Source organism: Pongo abelii, chromosome 9, assembly GCF_028885655.2.
Source record: "Pongo abelii isolate AG06213 chromosome 9, NHGRI_mPonAbe1-v2.0_pri, whole genome shotgun sequence".
NCBI lineage: Eukaryota > Metazoa > Chordata > Mammalia > Primates > Hominidae > Pongo > Pongo abelii.
The window spans coordinates 88,329,067-88,337,920 of NC_071994.2; the positions used below are offsets into that span (position 1 = coordinate 88,329,067).

Sequence of the window (8,854 nt, forward strand, 5' to 3'; positions counted from 1 at the left end):
ATGCCATTCATCTTTGTAGTCTTCCAGAGAATAGAATACGATAGTGTCTCAAAAAATGCCAAGTGAAAGCACACACACAAACCAGAATATAACGCTATAGCTGGAATTTCCGGCTCCTAGTCCAAAATTGCAGAAAGACTTCCTTCTTAAGTTTAATAATGAATCAAATCTTATGTAGCCTATGTGATATTAATAGTAGCCTTGCAGTGACTGAACAGTAAAACCCCTTTTTCACTGTGGCTCCAAATTGCACATCCTCTTGGTGTCCAAAGCCAAAGAGAATAAAAATCCTCCCACCCATAGTGTGCCAGTCAAAAGTAGCTGAGTCAAGACATGCAGTTTCTCAAATACGAATAGAAAAACTTTCTGCTCTACATGAATAGGAGAAGCTTCCCCAGAAGCACAAGAAACTAGTGAGAGTCACTGTGCAAAGAGCGTAAGAGGAGAGATCTCCTCTTTACATACAAAGCTGGCTTTGCTGGGACCAGATGCAGACTGAGAGGCAGTGTTCTCAGTCATTAGTATTTAAGACCCTGACACCTGAAAATCATTATTCCAATTAGAATGGAAGAAACATGCAAGAAATAGGTGCACAGGGATCAGCAAGCCAAGAAAGAAAGAGGACTGGGATGGCAATAACTCTCCAAATTTATGGAGGGCTTCCTATGTGCAGGCACTTACTTTATTAGTTTTAGTATTTATAACAATTTGAGGGGTAGATCTATTTTGCAGATGTAGAAATGAAGCTGTAGAGAAGTAACCTGCCCAAGTTCTCCTTGTTGGTAAATGTAGAGCTGAGAGAATTGAACTCAAATGTCTGACTCCAAAGCCTAAGTGCTTAACCATTAATGCTAATCATTAACTACACTTAACTAACCATTTCGTCTATTCCTTGGTGAGCAGGGACTAGAGGTTACATACTAGAACTCCACTGCATATTCTTTATTGGCCTTATCTACATTATGAAAAAACTAAATGTATAGTTCTCATTCTGTAAAATGGATGCAGTCATTCAAAATTAATCTTTTTGTTGTCAATTTCAGTCCTGTGCTAACAACCTCCCCTAGATAATGTACAGAGACATCTGGACTCAGTGTCTCCACACTGACAATTTTATTCAAGAAACTCATATCCAGAGCGGCCAGCCAGATAAGCAGCAGCCGTTATAGGCTTGAGCCTGATAAAAAATGTTGCTTGAGGCCGGGCATGGTAGCTCATGCCTGTAATCCCAGCACTTTGGAAGGTCAAATCCGAGGTGGGTAGATCACCTAAGGTCAGGAGTTTGAGACCAGCCTGGCCAACATGGTAAAACCCTGTCTCTACTAAAAATTAGCCAGGCCTGGCAGTGTGCTCCTGTAAACCTAGCTACTTGGGAGGCTGAGGCATAAGAATCGCTTGAACCTGGGATGTGGAAGTTGCAAAAATGTTTTTTAAAAAACTACTTGTTTCACTTATATTCATAGAGTGGATTATAGTCTACCATGCACTTCATATCTATTATTTCATTTGATCCTCTAAAGAATATTATGAGATAGATAAAATAAGTAATATTATCCCTATTATATATATGAAGAGGCTCACTTAGAATTACAAAATTAGAGCCGGGCGCAGTGGTTCACACCTGTAATCCCAGCACTTTGGGAGGCTGAGGCGGGCAGATCACCTGAGATCAGGAGTTCGAGACCAGCCTGGCAAACATGGTGAAACCCCATCTCTACTAAAAATACAAAAATTAGCCAGGCGTGGTAGCAAGCACCTGTAATCCCGGCTACTTGGGAGGCTGAGGCAGTAGAATCACTTGAACCCAGGAGGCAGAGGTTGCAGTGAGCCGAGATCGCACCACTGTACTCCAGCCTGGGCAACAGAATGAGACTCTATCTCAAAAATAAATAAATAAAATAAAATTAGAAAGTGGTGGAACTGGGACTGTATTTCAGGGGGACTTCGAGTTCAGGTCTTGATAATCCAAAACCCAAATAAACAAACTTCTAGCCCTTTAGAAATATGGATGGAACCATGCTCAAATCTTGACGTTATCACACAAGTCTATCAGCTTCACACATCACTATCACATCTGCCAAATAAGGATGAGGATATCTGCTTTGCAGGATTGTTCAACTAAATGAAATAATGTAGGTAAAGCCCCTTCAATAAAGTAGTGAACAGAACAGACATGGATCCTGTCCTCCTGAAGTTTATAGTTTGGAATCAGGAGGTGGGGATTAAGAAGAAAACATTCAATAATACACACTTAACTATCAAGTTATACTAATAAAAAGTGTTATAAGGGAAAAATACAGAGTGCTATGCAAATGTGCAGTGGGGTGACATAACTTAGAGTGTGGTCCAGAGAGGCTTCCCTAGGCAGTGACAGCTAAGCTGAGACAAGAGGATGCAGGACAATAAGCCAGGTGACACGGGGAAGTGTGAGGCCATGGGTGTGGGTGTCGGTTACAGCAGAGAGGGTTCCAGACATAAGAAGCATTTTTGAAGACGTGTGGCGCCCATGAGAAACAAAGAAATTACTTGTGGGGCTGGAGTGTAAAGAGATCCAAGAAGAATGATGTGACAGGATGTTGGTGAGGTTGGCAGGCTTCATGCCATGTGGGGCCTTGCTGGTCAAGTTTAAAATTTTGAACTTTATCCTAACAGCAATGGGAAACAACCAAAGGGATTTAGGCAAGGGGGCAACATGAATAGGTTTGAGCTTTACAAAGTTCCAATTCCTAACTAGGGAAAGTTGGGATCTTTTTAAAACTTTTCCTTTGGCCAGGAATGGTGGCTTATGCCTGTAAACCTAGCACGGTGGGAGACTGAGGCAGGCGTATCACCTGAGGTCTGGAGTTCAAGACCAGCCTGGCCAACATGGCGAAACCCCATCTCTACTAAAAATACAAAAGTTAGCTGGGCGAGGTGGCGGGCGCCTGTAATCCCAGCTATTCAGGAGGCTGAGGCAGGAGAATCACTTGAACCAAGGAGGCAGAGGTTGCAGTGAGCTGAGATCGTGCCATTGCACTCCAGCCTAGGCGACAGAGAGAGACTCCATCTCAAAAAATAAAAACAACAACAACAAAAAACCCCTTTTCTTTATTTTTTTGAACAAACACTTCCTTAGTACCTCTTATATTGCAAAGACAGCAATAGGCTGTTTGTTTCAAATGTAGAATCTGAAGACAGAATGGGGCAAGAACCAACATGTCCCTTTAAGGAGCTAGGACATGTCACCTCAGAGGCTCCCTCCGCTCCTGCCACCTAATGCAGTTGCTTCTTACTCTAAGCAAGAAGTAACCTCCAAATCCTAAAAGTACATTAAGAACCAGTGGGACATTTCTGGGAAGCTCATTTATTTATTCTTTTAGTTGAGCAGACAAATATTAAGCATCAACTATGTACCCAGCACTGTACTGGGTGCGAGGGTACAAGATTGATAAGATGGAGGTCCTATACTTTAAGAACTCATGGTTTGGGGTTGAGGTAGGCCAGAAAAATAACAATCCCAACAAACTAGAATCTGTTACAAGAGAAAAAGCCAGGAGGGAGTTGCTCACAGAACCTAGAGTGAGGAAAGCTTTAGAAGAGGTGATTAGCACCTAATATATGCTCAGTAGCTGCATACTGAGTAAATTTAAGTTTGAGCTGAGTCTTGAAGATGAGGGGATGGTTAGCAGGCAGAATAAGAGGAGTAGGGAATGAACAAGATCACACATATCAGAAGAGTGTCTTTTGAGATTATTTTATCAGCAGTAAACTGGATGGGTTGAAAGGGAGAGATTATAGGCAAGGAGGTCAAGTAAAAACCTGGAGCAGTGATCCTGCTGAAGACTGAAGAGGACTTCATGTGCACTCAGCAGTAATTGGGACTTTGCTCAGTTTGCCTAACCTTAGCTTGTGCTCAGTGGTACAGTGTACGGCTTGTAATTGTTATTTGCATCTCCCCATGAATGCATGCCTGTTCTCCCTCACTAAGGTGGAGACAGTGTCATTGACTGAAATCCTTATAACACTTAATTCTGTGCCCTGCACCCCATGCATCCCCATCAAAAGTTGGGTTGATGATTGGATTCCTCAAGCTGGCGTGGGAGTGGGAGAGCTGGAACAAGTGAGTAGGGAGAGGAAGGGAACCAGGGCTGGCAACGAGGGTCAAAAAGCATTTCACGTTATTTTAAATTTTTTTCACAAGTGTAATGATGCCTTAATGTGTTCATGACTTAAATAGTTTTTTTAAGGTAAATCATTAAGAATATGCAGTATTGCTTTTCACTGCTTTTCTATTTTTCTTTTTCCTTTTTGTTTTTTTGTTTGTTTGTTTGAGATGGGATTTTGCTCTGTTGCAGGCTGGAGCACAGTGATGCAATTATGGCTCACTGCAGCCTTGACCTTTCAGGCTTAAGAGGTCCTCCCACCTCAGCCTCTTGAGTAGCTAGGACCACAGGGGTGGGCCACCATGTCCAGCTAATTTTTTTATAGAGATTAGGGTCTCACTATGTTGCCCAGACTGGTCTCAAACTCCTAGCCTTAAGCAATCCTCCTGCCTCAGCCTCCCAGATTGTTGAGATTATAGGCATGAACCACTGTGCCATGCCCAGTAGTGCTTTTAATAGTGAAAAGTTTTAAGTACCTAAATATCCAGCAATAGAAATATTACCAAATCAATCATGATACAATTTCAATGGCAGAATTTAACAAAAATAATGTTGTTGAGGTATGTTCACAGATATAAAGAAGTTAGTATTTTATAGTTCCACTTAAAAGTAAGTAGATATTAATTATTATATTCTGAATTATCCCATTTTTGTTAACAAATATATGCACAAAAAGGTTTAAGATACTTTTATATAAGAAGTTTATATAGTTTCTACATCAGCGGGATTCTGTTGTGCTTTCTTTTACTTCTCTATTTCCTAATTTTTAAATAAAAAATAAATAATAAGAAAACCCCAATTTTTAAAAATGTAAATGAAATGAGAAAACTGAACTAGGAACAAAGAGAGCAAGAAAGCTAAGAGGAAAAAATGTACCATGGTGCCATGGTGGATGGGGATAATAAAGAAAGTAGAGAAAAGACGTTCTTGGAATTGTTTTTTTTGAAAGAGATTTTCTTATTTTCCATAAAGTTAAGGGGAAAAATATTTTTGTTCTCAGAGTTTTTCAGTGTGCTTTCCAAGCCATCAAATTCCTAAATATAACCAAAGTTGATGATTTTACAAGTAAGCCAATATAAACATAGTAGATGTTTATATTTCAACATTAACAACGTGACATTGGAGCTGCAAAAGATCTTCACAATTGGCCATATTTTATTTTTCTCAAAAGTCTCCATTTTCAGTCCCCTTTTAAAATGCATCCAGTCCCCCCTCCCCACCCCCTCTTCCACCCCTTTGTGGCTTTAAAATTTCAAGAAAAGGCGGAACCAGATTAACATAGTAAAACTGGGGACAGAGCATGTGGAAGAAAGGAGCAAGAGGGAGGTGGTAGAGGGTTAAGCATTTGGGGAGGAAGAGGAAGAGAAGGAATTTTTGCAGAGCCTTGCCTCAGAGAGGTACTACTCAAACTTAGTCACATCATGTAGGCTCTTGTTAAAATGCAGGTTTTGATTCCACAGATCTGGGTGGGACTCCCTGGTGATACCCATGCTTACTGGTCCATGGACAACTTTGAGCAGCAAGGCCTTAGACTCTGGGAATTTGCTCTTCCACCCAGTCACATTTCACATGGGCAGCCTCTGGCTGTGATAACCTCTTTCTCTCTAACCTAATAGGGTTTTATTTTATTTATTTATTTATTTATTTGTCAAAACACCAAATATTGGAAACTTTTCAGAAAGTAGTTTAACCATGAGCAAGGTACAGTTCAAGGTACTCTCCATGGAAGACAGTAAAATGGGAAATACAGTATGGAATGGGTAGAAGCCCCTGATATATGAATGTTATTTGTTATAAAGGGCCTGGTGTTATGGAAAAAGCCCTGGACTGGTTGTCAACAAAACTGGCTTCAATACTAGTGATTACTAACTAGCTATATGCCCTTGTGCCAGTCATTTTTCTCTGGTTCTCTGTTTCCTTTCCTGTTATATAAAATAATTGGTCTACATGGCTTCTAAAATCTTTTCAGCTCTGACACTTGAAGAGTCTATAAAGGAGATCCTATATAAACAGGAAAGGAGGGAAAGGGATGTGCCACCACACGCGCAGCTGCCAAGGGTCCTGTACATGTGGTATTATTGTGGCGGAATCTCCCCTTTGTCTGCCCAGATGCAAAAATGTTATTGGAGTGAGAGACTGGGAAACTTGCCTGGTATGAAATCCTAGTACCCCAACTTCCTGGTTTTGGCAATTTAGAGTCTTGGGAATCAGTCCCTGCTCCTATAAAATAAGGCAGACCCTGTAAACATGCCCTCCAAGAGCCTCCAATGTAGCTCTGACAGCTTTCAAATTATAAGGTCCTTAATCCTCCATTCTAAGGCCACCCTCAGGTTTCACCTCATTCCCCTGTACTGGTCAGCAGCCAAATTCTGCAGCCTCTTGAGCTTAAGGTCCCAGCCAAAAAGCCTGACTGCCCTCCTACTTGTGAACAAATCCCAATTCTTGAAGCAACCCCAGCCCTCCCCAACAGACTCCCCGCTGGACCCTGAGTCTCCCAGATACTCAAACTCAGTTCAGCCCTGTAGCAATCAAGCCTCAGGGATTTGGGCTGGCTGGAAGGTGACACTTCTCTGTTTAAGATAGTCCCATCTGCAGAGTGAGGATCAGCCCCTAAATTGATAAGCACAGGGTGGGAAAGCGACCTGCCTTAGTGAGATTACCCATACTCTAAAGTAAGGTCCTGCAGCTCCACCTCATACCTCCATGGACACACACTCTTTGGCTTTTAAGTTATGAAACAGGCCTGTTGCTATTCTAAGGAAGTCTCACAAGTCACCTTATAAACATGCCAGCTTCAGGCAGCTTCCTGTGGTTTGCCAAAGGCCAGCTGGGAAGGCAGCCGGACTCCCACCACCGTCCTGGAACCCCCTCCTCTAGGAGACATTCACTCAGGGCATGACCTCCCGAGGTGCCCACTTGGGATGCAGGAACTTAGTGGCTGCGAGAGTTGTTATTTTTGCCTCCAGCCCCAGCCTGGGCTGGGCTGAATGATGTGGCTGGCTGGTACAAAGGCTGCTTTTTATAATGTTCTTATTTGGTATTTTTGGTGTCTGGAGAGGGCTTCCTTTCCTCCCACAGTTAATTAGCAGCATCAAGCATTTCCCTTTCTCCAACAGAAGTCTGTTCTCACCCATGAGGCCAGGCAGAGGGGGTGGCAGGTGTGGCTAAATGCCCCCTGAGGTTAACCTCAAACTTAAACTTAGAGCCCTACTTGGTTAGAAGTGATGTGAAATGCAGGGCTAGCTTCCATTCTGGGCAGAGTCGGCAAGTGGGCACACGTCCCTGGCAAGCTAGCATCCCAATCAGGTGAGGGGACAGAGAAGGGGGTGGGGAACCAATGTGTGTTTGACACATTTGTGAATTGTTTCTACAACAAAGACTTTTTTAAAACAACAGAGTGAAGCTTTATATATTTGAATGAGAAGCACACAGAAGGACCTATTGTCTGAAGGAAAAATTGCATGAGTAATTGTGCATGACTTCAGACTTCCCAGTTGAAATGTTAGGCATATTAAGGATGATTGAGGGCATTCCAGTGTTTTCAGTGTGGAGAAGAGGGAGGACAGAGCTTCTAGGACTAGGGGAGGCAGGTTGTTTAGCAAGACAAGGGAGGAAGGAATCTGAGGAACTCTATACCCCACTTTGCTCTCTGGTTTCCATTTTTCCTCTATTTAATTGAAGTGCCACCTCCTACAGGAAGCCTTCCTGACCCTATCTCCTTCCTCCACCTGTCACTTTAGGTGTTCTTCTTGATACATATCTCCTGTCTTTTCATTATTTACTCGACTGTGATACTGTGGATGGGCCATAGAAAAGAGAGGATGGACTCCAAGACCTGACTGCCACTTCCTAGATGTGTTACCTTGGACAAGTTACTTAGCCTCTCTGTGCCTCAGTTTTCTTGTCTATACACAGTGAATAATACTTACCTTCTAGGGTTGTTGAGAGGATTAAATGTGTTAAAACACATAAGGAACTGAGAATAGTACCTGACATACAGTGTGCACTCTCAATAAATGTTAGCAATTATTTATTTTTATTTGCATCCCCTCTTGTTTGCACAGGACCTAATATATCATGGGGCAGCTGTGTTCAACCCTCATATGCATCATAATTGCTTGAGGAGCTTTAGAAGTGTACAGGCCTGGCCTGGGCTCCATTAATCTATGGGTGAAACCTGGTAATGGTATTTTGGAAATGTTCCCTGGGTGGTTTTATTATGTAACCAGGTTGAAAACCAGTGTCATAAATGCTCAATGAATATTTGTTGAATGAATGAATGAACCAAATGGGATCAGAAAGAACAAATCCTGTGCTGGCTTCGGCAGCACATATACTAAAAATTGGAATGATACGGAGAAGATTAGCATGGCCCCTGCACAAGAATGACACACAAATTCATGAAGTGTTCCATATTAAACATATATATAGAGAGAAAGAACAAACCCAGGTTACCCCATCTTTAGGAATGTGAAGGCATGATGATTCCGTCTCCTTCAGAAAGTTGGTTCTTCCTGAGACAGGTTTCAAGAGAAAAATATGACAGAGAATATAATGGAATACATGAAAGAATCATAATTCTAGTCATCTCAACATGAAAGTATTGAAGAAATAGAAAAACAATAGCCTAGAGCTCACATTAGAGATCAACAGTTATTTCCTCTTGCTCTCCCTTCTGTGTATGCAGATTTATTTCCTGGAGTTGCTATAAC

At 41.9% G+C, this 8,854-nt stretch overlaps 1 non-coding gene across 1 annotated transcript; it reads left to right on the forward strand.

Annotated features, from left to right (window-relative positions):
- The first annotated feature begins 8,454 nt into the window (after positions 1 to 8,454).
- LOC112135564 (U6 spliceosomal RNA) lies at positions 8,455 to 8,562 on the forward strand. The gene has a single exon (XR_002916830.1). It is a non-coding gene; the product is annotated as a U6 spliceosomal RNA (small nuclear RNA).
- The last annotated feature ends 292 nt before the right edge of the window (positions 8,563 to 8,854 follow it).